The 16,272-nt window shown below is 48.5% G+C and overlaps 1 long non-coding RNA gene across 2 annotated transcripts; it reads left to right on the forward strand.

The window, feature by feature from the left end:
• The first annotated feature begins 6,196 nt into the window (after positions 1–6,196).
• On the forward strand, positions 6,197–9,613 carry LOC134937846 (uncharacterized). Of its 2 annotated transcripts, none has more exons than XR_010180637.1 (8): positions 6,197–6,465; positions 6,563–6,934; positions 7,016–7,191; positions 7,465–7,592; positions 7,866–7,993; positions 8,267–8,394; positions 8,668–8,795; positions 9,469–9,613. It is a non-coding gene; the product is annotated as an uncharacterized LOC134937846 (long non-coding RNA). The 2 variants fall into 2 exon arrangements; XR_010180592.1 differs by lacking the exon at positions 9,469–9,613 and adding an exon at positions 9,069–9,191 and having other exon boundaries at positions 6,198–6,465.
• The last annotated feature ends 6,659 nt before the right edge of the window (positions 9,614–16,272 follow it).

Raw genomic sequence — 16,272 nt, forward strand, 5'->3', positions numbered from 1 at the left:
GCGTCGCCCACACAGTGATTGACAGCGGATCCAGTGACGGATCCGCTGGCCAATCACTGTGGCCTCACTGACAGGGACGTGCTTTCATAGGTTGAAAGCACGTCCCTGTATGAAAGCGGCACCTCTAATGGTGCCGCTTTCCCATATATTTTCAATGGGCTTTTACTGCCCATGGCTAGTCCCCGCCCGTGCCCACCCCCTGCTCCCATACCTTTCCCCAGAGACAACGGGAGGCACCACGATCGGTGCCTCCCAAACACATAAGGAGGGGAGCAATGATAAGAATAATATTAAGAGGATAGATATGACACAGAATATGTGTCATATGCATCTTCTTTGTATTATCTTAATCATTAATGACAAGGGAGGCACTGCCTCCTCTGCCTCCCCTGACTGCACGTCCCTGATATAAACCCTCACAATTAACATGGAGTATACTTGAAGTTCTTAGTACACATTTGCGCAAATATGCTCGCCCATGTACTGCGGCCAGGTGACTTCATCACATGGGTCCCTAACATTCCTAATACTATCACATTCTATAAATTTATCCAGGACTTACCTCTAAATAGGGCCTTATCAATGTGTGATCAGAAATGCAGGAACCCAGCTAATTAAAACACCTGAGGGTGAATGGGAGGAGTGCCAATCCAGAGGAAGGAAGCCTTGCCTTCCAGTGTACAATATATATACAAATATAATGGAAAAAGGGGGGGACCTGGACTGCACACCCGATTACTAAAGATATCAAGAGGTGCCATCATGCTGAGGCTTCTAATACTATGCTGGAGGCACCTCTTGATATCCTTACCAAAACCCTGCGGCTGCAAGATAACCCCCATGATACAAAGTTTATAAATTTCCTGCATGCAATTGAATTTCCCTCAAAGGATCAGTCTCTCCTACCTGCACCTGCACCCCTGGCAATCACTCCCCCAACAGCATCTTCACTCTCCCCTGCCCGTGCCCACAGTGGCTACCATGAGTTGCCAGCGACAATCCTCCTTCAGCCCTGCAGTAGGGCAGATGGGGGATGTCACTAGCAATTACATGCAGCAGAATGCAGCATCTCATGTGCCTAGTAGCTAGAAGCAGAATCATAGTTTACGCTAAAGGGGAATACTCACAAATCGATCGCTGCTTAAAATCTAAGCAATCTGACTAGATTGCTTAGATTTTAAGCAGTGATCTCTCCGTGTGTACCCCTCACAGTGCAACGCTATCGCTGGTGCTAGACTGGCCTGCATGAAGGCCAATCTAGCGGGTCGCTCACTTCACCCGCTGGGTGAAATGAGCGCCCCCCCCCCCGCTCCCCCGCACACTCAGCACACATCGCGCTGTGCTGAGCGGGGGGAGAGATGCGAGCTGAGCGGTTCGCTCAGCACACATCTCTCCCCACATCTGCCAGTGAGTGAGTACTGGCCTTAACACTCAGCTTCCTGATTCGGCACCTGTGGGCTTAATTGTACTGTACATGCTGCCTGCACTACAGAAGTATCACACATTTATTCTAAACTTGCAGAAGTAGGCCGACACTGTCCAGCTACTTCTGTGACATCACAAGTTGGAGAGAAGTTGGCTTGTCTGAGGAAAAAAGTTAGTTAGGTGTGTGGGGCAGCATTTGGACAGACAGGTTGAACGGTTGGTCAGTTGGATGGTTGGAGGAAAGTTGTTTTGATGTAGGACCCACGTAACAGATAACATAACACAATGTCATATATAACTACTATTAAGGCTGATTCAAACACAGTATGGAGTGAGTAGCAACGGTATCCGGACGGCTTATCGAACCAGCAAAGACCGACAACCAATCGAACCAGCAAAGATCGACAACCGCAAGTCGAACATAACTAGATCGACTACAATAAAAGATCGACAACCATTAGATCGACACCAACTATAGATCGACAACAGCATGTCCGACAACAAAACAACATCGACAAACACAACACAGACACATGACAACATCGACAACATGCTCACAGACAAAGGAAAACATCGACCGCAAACAACACAGACATAAAAATCATCGACAACAAACATATAGACATACCAAGATATCGACAATAAACACATCTACAAACCAATAGATCGACAATACAGTCATCGACAAACACAAAGCTCGACAACATGAAACACAGACATAACCTGCTTAGACTGCAAACAGATCGACAACATATACATCAACAAAACAATAATAGACATCACACGAATTAGACATACCATGAGATAGACAAACATAAAGATCGACAACATGAAAATAGACAGCAAACAGATCGACAAAATATACATCGACACAACAATAATAGACATCACGTGAATCAGACACACCATAAGATAGACAAACATAAAGGTCGACAACATTAAACCAGACAGCAAACAGATTGACAAAATATACATCGACACAACAATAATAGACATCACGTGAATCAGACACACCTTAAGATAGCCAAACATAAAGGTCGACAACATTAAAACAGACAGCAAACAGATCGACAAAATATACATCGACACAACAATAATAGACATACCAATAGTTAGACAATACACTCATGACCCCCCTACAACCCTTCCAAATTCCTCCTGAATCAGACGCTACCCCCACTAATAGCTTCAGCCGCCCGACTCTCCTCTAATGCGTGGAACTACAAGTCCAAGGCTGACCGCCAATCTCCCCCAAGCCTTTACCCACTGCCGTCAATCATTCACTGCATGGTACACTAGCCCCCCCACCCCTCCCTGCGCATTTCTGGACGCACACTCCTAGTCTTCTCATCACCCCCTCCCCCCCCCCCTGCACCCCGTCAGGCATCTTGTATTAGACGCTACCCCCGCTAATAGCTTCAGCCGCCCGACTCTCCTCTAATGCGTGGAACTACAAGTCCAAGGCTGACCGCCAATCTCCCCCAAGCCTTTACCCACTACCGTCAATAATTCCCTGCATGGTACACTAGCCCCTCCACCCCTCCCTGAGCACCCCTCTATTTCTGGACGCACACTCCTAGTCTTCTCATCACCCGCCCCCTGCACCCCGTCAGGCGTCTTGTATTAGACGCTACTCCCGTTAATAGCTTCAGCCGCCCGACTCTCCTCTAATGTGTGGAACTACAAGTCCAAGGCTGACCGCCAATATCCCCCAAGCCTTTACCCACTGCCGTCAATCATTCCCTGCATGGTACACTAGCCCCCCCTCCCTGCGCACCCCTCTATTTCTGGACGCACACTCCTAGTCTTCTCATCATCCCCCCCTGCACCCCTTTAGGCATCTTGGATTAGACGCTACCCCCGCTAATAGCTTCAGCCGCCCGACTCTCCTCTGAAGCGTGGAACTACAAGTCCAAGGCTGACCGCCAATCTCCCCCAAGCCCTTTACCCACTGCCGTCAACCATTCCCTGCATCGTACACTAGCCCCCCTCCCTGCGCACCCATCCTAAACAAACCAAATCATGTTTATGTCTCCCTTACACCCCTATCTGTAGACTCCAAGTCTCTTACATCCAAACACCATACTAATCCGAGTCGAATAAAGTTCACCACTTATCTTATTGTCTCCTCCAGACCCCATGTCTCTCCTGTCAAAACCTTTGAATGATCACGCACCCAAGAACATGTCTCTAATTTTTGTTTCCAAACTCCAAATAATAACCCCCCCACACTATTCTATGCACCCTCATTGAAGTCATCACCCCCCCAATTTTAATTCCCCCCAATCCATCCAGAATCACAAGCTTCCTCCGCTAATTTCCAAATCAAATACTCTCCTCTAAAGCATGGAACTACAAGTCCAAGGCTGACCGCCAATCTCCCCCAAGCCTTTACCCACTGCCGTCAATCATTCCCTGCATGGTACACTAGCCCCCCCTCCCTGCGCACCCCTCTATTTCTGGACGCACACTCCTATTATTCTCTTCACCCCCCCCCCTGCACCCCATCAGGCGTCTTGTATTAGACGCTACCCCCGCTAATAGCTTCAGCCGCCCGACTCTCCTCTAATGCGTGGAACTACAAGTCCAAGGCTGACCGCCAATCTCCCCCAAGCCTTTACCCACTGCCGTCAATCATTCCCTGCATGGTACACTAGCCCCCCCTCCCTGCGCACCCCTCTATTTCTGGACGCACACTCCTTGTCTTCTCATCACCCCCAGAGCCGGCCCTAACCAATATGATGCCCTAGGCAAGAATTTGGCTGGTGCCCCCTAGCACCGCAGCTAGTTCTGCAAGAGATGCCTGGCATGAGTCAGCTAGCAGCTCTACTAACTTCGGGCGCATTTTGTTTATGAAAATGCATCTTATTTGCATTACTATATGGCTAGAATGCACAAGCAGCTTCTACTGATTAAAATGATATGCGGCATGCCTATATTCTGTGTGCGACTGCAGCTGTATCTGCATATACGAAATGCTACATTACAGTTATTTCCAGGAATACACGCAACGTAGCATTTCGTATGCAGATACAGCCACAGTCACACACAAAATATAGGCATGCCGCATATCATTTTAATCAGCAGAAGCTGCTGCTGCCCCTAAGCATACCACATGCCCAAGGCATTTGCCTTGTTTGCCTATGCCTAAGGCCGGCTCTGATCACCCCCCCCTGCACCCCGTCAGGCGTTGTATTAGACGCTACCCCCGCTAATAGCTTCAGCTGCCCGACTCTCCTCTAATGCGTGGAACTACAAGTCCAAGGCTGACCGCCAATCTCCCCCAAGCCTTTACCCACTGCCGTCAATCATTCCCTGCATGGTACACTAGCCCCCCCCCTCCCTGCGCACCCCTCTATTTCTGGATGCACACTCCTAGTCTTCTCATCACCCCCCCCCCCCCTGCACCCCATCAGGCATCTTGTATTAGACGCTACCCCCGCTAATAGCTTCAGCCGCCCGACTCTCCTCTAAAGCGTGGAACTACAAGTCCAAGGCTGACCGCCAATCTCCCCCAAGCCTTAACCCACTGCCGTCAACCATTCCCTGCATGGTACACTAGCCCCCCCCCCTCCCTGCGCACCCATCCTAAACAAACCAAATCATGTTTATGTCTCCCTTACACCCCTATCTGTAGACTCCAAGGGGTATATGCAATTGCAGGCGAATTCCAGAAAAAGTCGAATTCCGGAACTTTTTCGCCTTAAAAAAACAATTCGCCTATGCAGTACAGTACTTTATCGCAAAAAAACGGACATTCAAAATTCGACTTTTGGCAATTCGACTTTTTTCGCATTCGACTTTTCTGCAATGGTACAGATGCTGCAATTCGCCCAAAGCATATTCAATTCAAGTTTGGAAATTCGCCTGCAGTGCTTTTCGACCGCAAATTCGCCTATTTCAGTCCGCCTCAGTTGACTGGCGGGATCTAAAAAAAAATTTTTAGTACATGTTTTTTTTGGATATTTGAGGATTGCTAGTAGCATATCTATTTATATTTGAAAGGATTATCTACTTGGTTTGTCTTTTTTTGCTTCACAAGTATTATTTAATTGATTTTTTAAAGGAATATTTTTTTCTTCAATCTCCTGAGGGAAATTTACCCATGATTCCACAGTTTTTCCCAGGATACACTTCTGCAAAGCCCCTCCTATCTCCTCACTCCCAGGTTTGAGACTACAGGGAGAAGGAGCCATTTTACAGTCAGCTCTGTGGAATCGTTTTTTTAGGAAAATTCCTGCATTTTAAAACACATTCCTATTTTTGTACTGACTACAATGATGGAGCCTTTTTCTGACCAGATTGTGATGTTCATGCTGGCTGCAAGCATGATGGAGGAAGAAAGTGCTGATGAACATCAGGATCCAGGTCAGCAAATGTCTGCATTGGGTGAGCCAGTATTGCGGGTTTCATTTCCACGTCCACGCCAGTATCGCACTAGGCGTGAACTGGAGGATCTCAGCGAGTTCGAGGTGATACAAAATTATCGCTTATCGACTCGCGACATATATTCGCTGTACGCTCTGTTGGAGGCCGACTTGGAACCTCGGGCACGGACAAATCGTGCAATCAGCGGTTTTCAGAAACTGCTGGGGACGTTAAATTTTTTGGCGTCAGGCACATTCCAGCCTACACTGTCTCAAACATGCGGTTTTTCACAGTCGACACTGTCGCGCTGTATAACCCAGGTCATTAGGGCTTTCCGCAAATTGACGATCCAGTACATCACATTTCCAGAGACGGACAGCGAATGTCGTGAGATCAAATTAGGCTTTTTCAACAAATACAAATTTCCCAATGTGCTGGGCGCGATTGACTGTACCCACGTGCAGATCAGACCGCCACGGAATTCAGAGGAATGTTTTCGGAACCGAAAACAGTTCCATTCCCTGAACGTGCAGGCGGTCTGTGATGTAAACATGAGATTTTTGAACATTTTTGTGGGATTTCCTGGATCATCTCACGACTCCTTCATCCTAAGCCAGTCATCGCTGTTTGACAAGTTTGAAACAGGAAACATGCCTGGTGGCTGGCTGTTAGGTATGTATTTTCATTTTTTTATTTTTTTATTATTTTATTATTATTTTTTTTTATTATTTTTTACAAGTACCTAACATTTTTTTTATATTTTCTATAGGCGATGCGGGTTATCCAAACAAACCGTGGCTGTTGACCCCATTGTCTAATCCTGTTGGTAGAGCAGAAAAACGTTACCAAGAGACACACATTGCATCGAGGGGAGTAATTGAGCGTGCCTTCGGTGTACTTAAAAGCCGGTTTCGATGTTTAGACACTTCCGGCGGTGCTCTTTTGTACTCACCGTCGAAGGTTTGCGGCATGGTAAATGCATGTTGTATTTTACACAACATATGTGTCGCAAACCGTTTGCCGGTGACTCTTCGTCGCAGTGCTTTCCGACGCGGGAACCGGTCTTCTGCTCTACCGGTGGGTATGGACGAAGGAGAGGATTCCCGGCGGACATTGATCCAAAATTATTTTGCAGTTGCCTGTGAGTATACTGACATTTGTATTATCGTGTAAACTGACATTGGAATATTTTTAAAAAAACCTCTTCATTTATGTATTTCAGAGTTTTACATCCTGTTGATGTATATCCCCAGGCCATGTTTGTACAGTTCGTTACCCCGTTTTATCCTGTTGTTGGGTTCCCGCAAATATTTGATCCTTTTATCCAACTCTACCATGGGTGAACCTACTGGTGATGTGGACCTGACCCTCCGCCATGTAGCAGACAACCCCCCTCAGGTGAGATGTATTGACCAAAACTCCCTTGTCCAAAATCAACCCGGCATGTCCAAAGTGCAGCCCTCCGGCATTTGCAAGACTGCACATCCAAACATTCCCTGAAACAGCAATGCTAGGGAATGTTTGGATGTGTAGTGATGCAAGTGCAGGAGGGTTGCATTTGGGCCGCTGCAACCCGCTTGTGTTGTGTGGACTGTTGTATGTACCTCTTTTTCCAGCCCCAGGGTGACACTATCACCCATATCTGGATGCTCAAACTTTTCTCTTCCACAGGTCCTGCGATGTATCTTCCCAAGTGGCGTGGATGTGAGGAGACACGACATTTCACCTGATGTTCCATGGGTGACCCTACTGGTGATGTGGACCTGACCCTCCGCCATGTAGCAGACAACCCCCCTCAGGTGAGATGTATTGACCAAAACTCCCTTGTCCAAAATCAACCCGGCATGTCCAAAGTGCAGCCCTCCGGCATTTGCAAGACTGCACATCCAAACATTCCCTGAAACAGCAATGCTAGGGAATGTTTGGATGTGTAGTGATGCAAGTGCAGGAGGGTTGCATTTGGGCCGCTGCAACCCGCTTGTGTTGTGTGGACTGTTGTATGTACCTCTTTTTCCAGCCCCAGGGTGACACTATCACCCATATCTGGATGCTCAAACTTTTCTCTTCCACAGGTCCTGCGATGTATCTTCCCAAGTGGCGTGGATGTGAGGAGACACGACATTTCACCTGATGTTCCATGGGTGACCCTACTGGTGAAGTGGACCTGACCCTCCGCCATGTAGCAGACAACCCCCCTCAGGTGAGATGTATTGACCAAAACTCCCTTGTCCAAAATCACCCCGGCATGTCCAAAGTGCAGCCCTCCGGCATTTGCAAGACTGCACATCCAAACATTCCCTGAAACAGCAATGCTAGGGAATGTTTGGATGTGTAGTGATGCAAGTGCAGGAGGGTTGCATTTGGGCCGCTGCAACCCGCTTGTGTTGTGTGGACTGTTGTATGTACCTCTTTTTCCAGCCCCAGGGTGACACTATCACCCATATCTGGATGCTCAAACTTTTCTCTTCCACAGGTCCTGCGATGTATCTTCCCAAGTGGCGTGGATGTGAGGAGACACGACATTTCACCTGATGTTCCATGGGTGACCCTACTGGTGAAGTGGACCTGACCCTCCGCCATGTAGCAGACAACCCCCCTCAGGTGAGATGTATTGACCAGAACTCCCTTGTCCAAAATCACCCCGGCATGTCCAAAGTGCAGCCCTCCGGCATTTGCAAGACTGCACATCCAAACATTCCCTGAAACAGCAATGCTAGGGAATGTTTGGATGTGTAGTGATGCAAGTGCAGGAGGGTTGCATTTGGACCGCTGCAACCCGCTTGTGTTGTGTGGACTGTTGTATGTACCTCTTTTTCCAGCCCCAGGGTGACACTATCACCCATATCTGGATGCTCAAACTTTTCTCTTCCACAGGTCCTGCGATGTATCTTCCCAAGTGGCGTGGATGTGAGGAGACACGACATTTCACCTGATGTTCCATGGGTGACCCTACTGGTGATGTGGACCTGACCCTCCGCCATGTAGCAGACAACCCCCCTCAGGTAAGATGTATTGACCAAAACTCCCTTGTCCAAAATCAACCCGGCATGTCCAAAGTGCAGCCCTCCGGCATTTGCAAGACTGCACATCTAAACATTCCCTGAAACAGCAATGCTAGGGAATGTTTGGATGTGTAGTGATGCAAGTGCAGGAGGGTTGCATTTGGGCTGCTGCAACCCGCTTGTGTTGTGTGGACTGTTGTATGTACCTCTTTTTCCAGCCCCAGGGTGACACTATCACCCATATCTGGATGCTCAAACTTTTCTCTTCCACAGGTCCTGCGATGTATCTTCCCAAGTGGCGTGGATGTGAGGAGACACGACATTTCACCTGATGTTCCATGGGTGACCCTACTGGTGAAGTGGACCTGACCCTCCGCCATGTAGCAGACAACCCCCTCAGGTGAGATGTATTGACCAAAACTCCCTTGTCCAAAATCACCCCGGCATGTCCAAAGTGCAGCCCTCCGGCATTTGCAAGACTGCACATCCAAACATTCCCTGAAACAGCAATGCTAGGGAATGTTTGGATGTGTAGTGATGCAAGTGCAGGAGGGTTGCATTTGGGCCGCTGCAACCCGCTTGTGTTGTGTGGACTGTTGTATGTACCTCTTTTTCCAGCCCCAGGGTGACACTATTACCCATATCTGGAAGCTCATACTGTTCTCTTCCACAGGTCTTCCGGTGTATCCTTCCTAAGTGGTGTGGATGTGAAGAGACAGTTCCCTTGATGTTCCCTGGGCAATCTACTTACGTACAATTCAAATGCATTACAAATTTTAATAAAAACCACAGGAAACTTCTATTTTTAAAAGTTTATTGAAGAAATTTTTTTAATAAAGTTTGAAAGTTAATTAAAACAAAAAAGTAGTTTGTTCTTCTTTACATTCTTTTCTTGTGTAGATAGATATCTGTGGGGAAAAGAAAAAAAAGTATATTAAAGTAAAGACACACTAAACTCATGTTCATTTCTTTTCACTAAAAATTTGTGGAACAACACAGTCCAGCATGACCCATTGCTGGACTGTGTGGTTCTACAGAGGCATGCGGTTCAAAGTGAAAGAGTGGCGTCAGTGGTCAGCACTTTGACACGCTAACATTTGTGGAACAACACAGCCCAGCATGACCCATTGCTGGACTGTGTGGTTCTACAGAGGCATGCGGTTCAAAGTGAAAGAGTGGCGTCAGTGGTCAGCACTTTGACACGCTAACATTTGTGGAACAACACAGCCCAGCATGACCCATTGCTGGACTGTGTGGTTCTACAGAGGCATGCGGTTCAAAGTGAAAGAGTGGCGTCAGTGGTCAGCACTTTGACACGCTAACATTTGTGGAACAACACAGTCCAGCATGACCCATTGCTGGACTGTGTGGTTCTACAGAGGCATGCGGTTCAAAGTGAAAGAGTGGCGTCAGTGGTCAGCACTTTGACACGCTAACATTTGTGGAACAACACAGCCCAGCATGACCCATTGCTGGACTGTGTGGTTCTACAGAGGCATGCGGTTCAAAGTGAAAGAGTGGCGTCAGTGGTCAGCACTTTGACACGCTAACATTTGTGGAACAACACAGCCCAGCATGACCCATTGCTGGACTGTGTGGTTCTACAGAGGCATGCGGTTCAAAGTGAAAGAGTGGCGTCAGTGGTCAGCACTTTGACACGCTAACATTTGTGGAACAACACAGTCCAGCATGACCCATTGCTGGACTGTGTGGTTCTACAGAGGCATGCGGTTCAAAGTGAAAGAGTGGCGTCAGTGGTCAGCACTTTGACACGCTAACATTTGTGGAACAACACAGCCCAGCATGACCCATTGCTGGACTGTGTGGTTCTACAGAGGCATGCGGTTCAAAGTTTCTTGAATGAAACATGGTTCTACTCACCTTGGTACGCACAACACAAACTTATGCCGTCCACTTCATTTTTCCCCACCAATCCTATGAAGAAGACAAAAACACAGACTAGTGAATAGTAAATTCACACAATTAAAGCCTACTGTACACCATTACAAAAAGGATTTTTGGAAGAAAAAAGTGGTATCAGAATAGCTCTTTGGCCCATCATACATGTAGCCACAAGGAGCTTTCATCCGTTACCACACGCGCCCGCATACATGCCCGCGCATGTATGCCTACACAAAGCTCCTTGGTAGTACCCGGTCACGGGTGGGGAAGCCCAACACAGAAAATAGTAAGAAAAAAAACAAACTAATGGGAGGGGAAGAAAGGGATACATGAAAAACATTTGTAAATAAATAAAACAATACGACCGGGTTTATGGTGGAAGTCTGTCCGGATCCTCTTCTTCCCCCTGATAGGGCGTGGATGTCCTGGGAGGCTGGGGAGTATGTTGACTGGTCCTCTGTGCCCATGCTGCTGAAGATTGTGTGGCCGGTGGTGGAGGCATCTGGGGGGTGGGGTACATCCCTGTATATCCCTGGTACATCTGTGACTGTCTGTACTGGGATGGGACTTGAGGAAGGGTACGAGGCGTCCTTGTGGCTTGCGACGACGGATATGGTGGATCACCAGCTTGTTGATTAGCTGTTCCTGGGAGCTTATCATAGATCATCTGCAGTGTGGTTGCGATGACCTGTTGGCTGGATGAGGAGTGTTGATGACTCTCCGACATGTTTTTATTGCTTGCTGCCAGACATGCAGTGTTGTCCACGAGCCGGGTCATGGATTCGGCCAGAATGTTAAGTACGGTCATACTCTCCCTATGATCTTGCATTCTGACCTGTAGTATTGTGGCCGTGCTGTCGGAAAGAGTCTTTTGCAGTTCAAGCAGACTGTTTGCCATTTTCTCCATTGTCCTCTCAATGTTGTCCAGTCTGCTTCCCACGACATTTGTGTATGTATCCTGGCGTGTCCCAATCTCTGATGCCAGGGTGTGAACCCTCTGAACAGTTGAGGGATTCTGCCCTTCCTGGATGTCTGCCACAACTTGGATTTGGGCAGCTGAAAAGAAAATTAGACAATATTATACACATTCATCATACATTTTTTTGAAGGCTCACAATTCAATTTACTCACGCAGGGATGTAGTAACTGGAGCCTCCTGCACTTCCACCTCGTCATCCTCTGACGACTCCTGTAGGAGATCCGGCCTGAAGTAGAAACCAATCCCCGAAGCTAGTCCGCTGCTGGTTCGTGGCACCACTGTTTGCAAAATAATTTTTTTGGGAAAGTTAATAAACTTTACACAACTGCTGAACCCCCCCCCCCCCCCTCCACCCTCCCACACACACAAAATAAATACAAACCTTCTCCATCCTGTGATGCCGCTGCTCCAGGAGCTCCACTTGTCCTCGTTTCGGAAGACTTTTCAAGGGTCTGGCTGGATACGTCTGCACGGCTGTCCTCAAACCCAAGAAAAGTTTCGTCTGTTAACCCTGTAGACTCAAACAGATCGGGTGATGGGTCCACAAGGGTTGTGTCTTGAGGCTCTTCAGTCACAGTCCCAGAGCTCCTGGAGAGACGACGATCTGGTGATGGCCTGCGCGCAGGAGCTGTAGTTTGGCGCCCATCTTGTGGTGTGGTCGCCGACGGTGTCTGGCGCACAGGTGATAGTCTGTGCGCTGACGTCGTCTGATGTACAGGTGACAAACTGCGCGATGACGAACTGTGGCGCACAGGTGACGATCTGTGTGCTCGCGATGCTTGCGGCGCAGTTGATGGTCCGCGCGCTGCTGCCGATGCCTGCTGCACAGGTGACGGTCCGTGCGCTGGCGATGTCCTGTGCGCAGGTGATGTCCTCTGGGCAGGCCTGTCTGAAAAAAAAAAAAACACATTTAGCACATGCAAACATTTTAAAGGGAAGTACAGCTCATGTGAATGTATTCTTACCATCAGACCTCCTTTTGGACGGCTGGTCTCCCGCCTTCTTCCGTCTTCTGGGCGGTTCTTCCTCCTGGGGAAAGCCAGCAGGACGGCTGGAGTCCACACCTCCGCGAACTCCTTCGACCATGGCAGGGTTCATGCGCCTTCTAATAACGTTCTCCCAGGGTAGCCACTTCAGATTGAGAGCCGGGCCACCTCCCGTAGCTGTCTCATGTCGGCGCTGAATCCCCATCTTCTTCTTGGTCTGTCTGCGGCAATCACTGTACCGCTTCAAGCAATTTCTGGTGCTCCGGCGGTTTCCAGATATTGCAGTGACTTGATTGGCAATGGATTCCCAGATGATTCGCTTAGCCCTAGCTGATGTTGTCTGTGCCTTTGATCCATACAAATCGTCGTAGGACCTGTCGACGCAATCCACTAAGGTACAGTTTTCCGCCTCAGTATATCTGGGTCCACGCACCTTTTTCTGTCCTGCATCTTCACCAGAGGCTTCCTCCTCCGACTGCTCCTCTGGCTGGCTTCTTGCCTTTAGGGATTAAAAAAAATAAAAATAAATAATAATAAGATCGGTATGTACCTGTGAGTGTCAGTATCCCTGGCATTGCGCACATATTCCAGTAGGTGTGCATGGCATTGCGCAAACTACAGTAAAGAAAGTTTGATGCTATTTGTGTCTGCAGGTGTGGTTAGTACCTTTCTACTAGGCTTTTTCTTGGACTTCTCATGGGCCCTTGACGACCGCGGCTGGTCACTACATGCCTGGTCGGTCGTATCCGCCTCCTGGGTTGGCTCCCACTCCTCGTTGCTATGAAGGGATAGATCCGAGGGGGTGGGGGAAGGGGCGGATCGGGTCTGCTTGTCCTTTGACATCTCTGTTATAAAATAAAATTAAAATAAAATAAACATACATACATACATACATACATACATACATACATATATAAATGGCTGACCCACACAAAATGGCTGACCCACACAAAATGGCTGACCCACACAAAATGGCTGACCCACACTGTCGACCAAACTTGCTCCAAATCAGCCCAAAATGGCCAGAAAGCATCCCAGCACACTCAGGAGGTACACCACAGCAAAATTAGGCGGGAAAACACATGTTTGCCAAACTGCCGACAGCACAGGTCGACCAGGCTGTCGACTAAACTTGCTCCAAATCACCCCAAAATGGCCAGAAAGCATCCCAGCACACTCAGGAGGAACACCACAGCAAAATTAGGCAGGAAAACACATGTTTGCCAAACTGCCGACAGCACAGGTCGACCAGGCTGTCGACTAAACTTGCTCCAAATCACCCCAAAATGGCCAGAAAGCATCCCAGCACACTCAGGAGGAACACCACAGCAAAATTAGGCGGGAAAACACATGTTTGCCAAACTGCCGACAGCACAGGTCGACCAGGCAGTCGACTAAACTTGCTCCTAATCACCCCAAAATGGCCAGAAAGCATCCCAACACACTCAGGAGGTACACCACAGCAAAATTAGGCGGGAAAACACATGTTTGCCAAACTGCCGACTGCACAGGTCGACCAGGCTGTCGACTAAACTTGCTCCAAATCACCCCAAAATGGCCAGAAAGCATCCCAGCACACTCAGGAGGAACACCACAGCAAAATTAGGTGGGAAAACACATGTTTGCCAAACTGCCGACAGCACAGGTCGACCAGGCAGTCGACTAAACTTGCTCCTAATCACCCCAAAATGGCCAGAAAGCATCCCAGCACACTCAGGAGGAACACCACAGCAAAATTAGGCGGGAAAACACATGTTTGCCAAACTACCGACAGCACAGGTCGACCAGGCAGTCGACTAAACTTGCTCCTAATCACCCCAAAATGACCAGAAAGCATCCCAACACACTCAGGAGGTACACCACAGCAAAATTAGGCGGGAAAACACATGTTTGCCAAACTGCCGACAGCACAGGTCGACCAGGCTGTCGACTAAACTTGCTCCAAATCACCCCAAAATGGCCAGAAAGCATCCCAGCACACTCAGGAGGAACACCACAGCAAAATTAGGCGGGAAAACACATGTTTGCCAAACTGCCGACAGCACAGGTCGACCAGGCTGTCGACTAAACTTGCTCCAAATCACCCCAAAATGGCCAGAAAGCATCCCAGCACACTCAGGAGGAACACCACAGCAAAATTAGGCGGGAAAACACATGTTTGCCAAACTGCCGACAGCACAGGTCGACCAGGCAGTCGACTAAACTTGCTCCTAATCACCCCAAAATGGCCAGAAAGCATCCCAGCACACTCAGGAGGAACACCACAGCAAAATTAGGCGGGAAAACACATGTTTGCCAAACTACCGACAGCACAGGTCGACCAGGCAGTCGACTAAACTTGCTCCTAATCACCCCAAAATGGCCAGAAAGCATCCCAACACACTCAGGAGGTACACCACAGCAAAATTAGGTGGGAAAACACATGTTTGCCAAACTGCCGACAGCACAGGTCGACCAGGCTGTCGACTAAACTTGCTCCAAATCACCCCAAAATGGCCAGAAAGCATCCCAGCACACTCAGGAGGAACACCACAGCAAAATTAGGCGGGAAAACACATGTTTGCCAAACTGCCGACAGCACAGGTCGACCAGGCTGTCGACTAAACTTGCTCCAAATCACCCCAAAATGGCCAGAAAGCATCCCAGCACATTCAGGAGGAACACCACAGCAAAATTAGGTGGGAAAACACATGTTTGCCAAACTACCGACAGCACAGGTCGACCAGGCTGTCGACTAAACTTGCTCCAAATCACCCCAAAATGGCCAGAAAGCATCCCAGCACACTCAGGAGGAACACCACAGCAAAATAAGGTGGGAAAACACATGTTTGCCAAACTGCCGACAGCACAGGTCGACCAGGCAGTCGACTAAACTTGCTCCTAATCACCCCAAAATGGCCAGAAAGCATCCCAACACACTCAGGAGGTACACCACAGCAAAATTAGGCGGGAAAACACATGTTTGCCAAACAGTCTACAGCACAGGGCGACCAGGCTGTCGACTAAACTTGCTCCAAATCACCCCAAAATGGCCAGAAAGCATCCCAACACACTCAGGAGGTACACCACAGCAAAATTAGGCGGGAAAACACATGTTTGCCAAACAGTCTACAGCACAGGTCGACCAGGCTGTCGACTAAACTTGCTCCAAATCACCCCAAAATGGCCAGAAAGCATCCCAACACACTCAGGAGGTACACCACAGCAAAATTAGGCGGGAAAACACATGTTTGCCAAACAGTCTACAGCACAGGTCGACCAGGCTGTCGACTAAACTTGCTCCAAATCACCCCAAAATGGCCAGAAAGCATCCCAACACACTCAGGAGGTACACCACAGCAAAATTAGGCGGGAAAACACGTTTGCCAAACAGTCTACAGCACAGGTCGACCAGGCTGTCGACTAAACTTGCTCCAAATCACCCCAAAATGGCCAGAAAGCATCCCAACACACTCAGGAGGTACACCACAGCAAAATTAGGCGGGAAAACACATGTTTGCCAAACAGTCTACAGCACAGGTCGACCAGGCTGTCGACTAAACTTGCTCCAAATCACCCCAAAATGGCCAGAAAGCATCCCAACACACTCAGGAGGTACACCAATGCTAAT

The sequence above is a fragment of the Pseudophryne corroboree genome, chromosome 1 (assembly GCF_028390025.1).
Source record: "Pseudophryne corroboree isolate aPseCor3 chromosome 1, aPseCor3.hap2, whole genome shotgun sequence".
NCBI lineage: Eukaryota > Metazoa > Chordata > Amphibia > Anura > Myobatrachidae > Pseudophryne > Pseudophryne corroboree.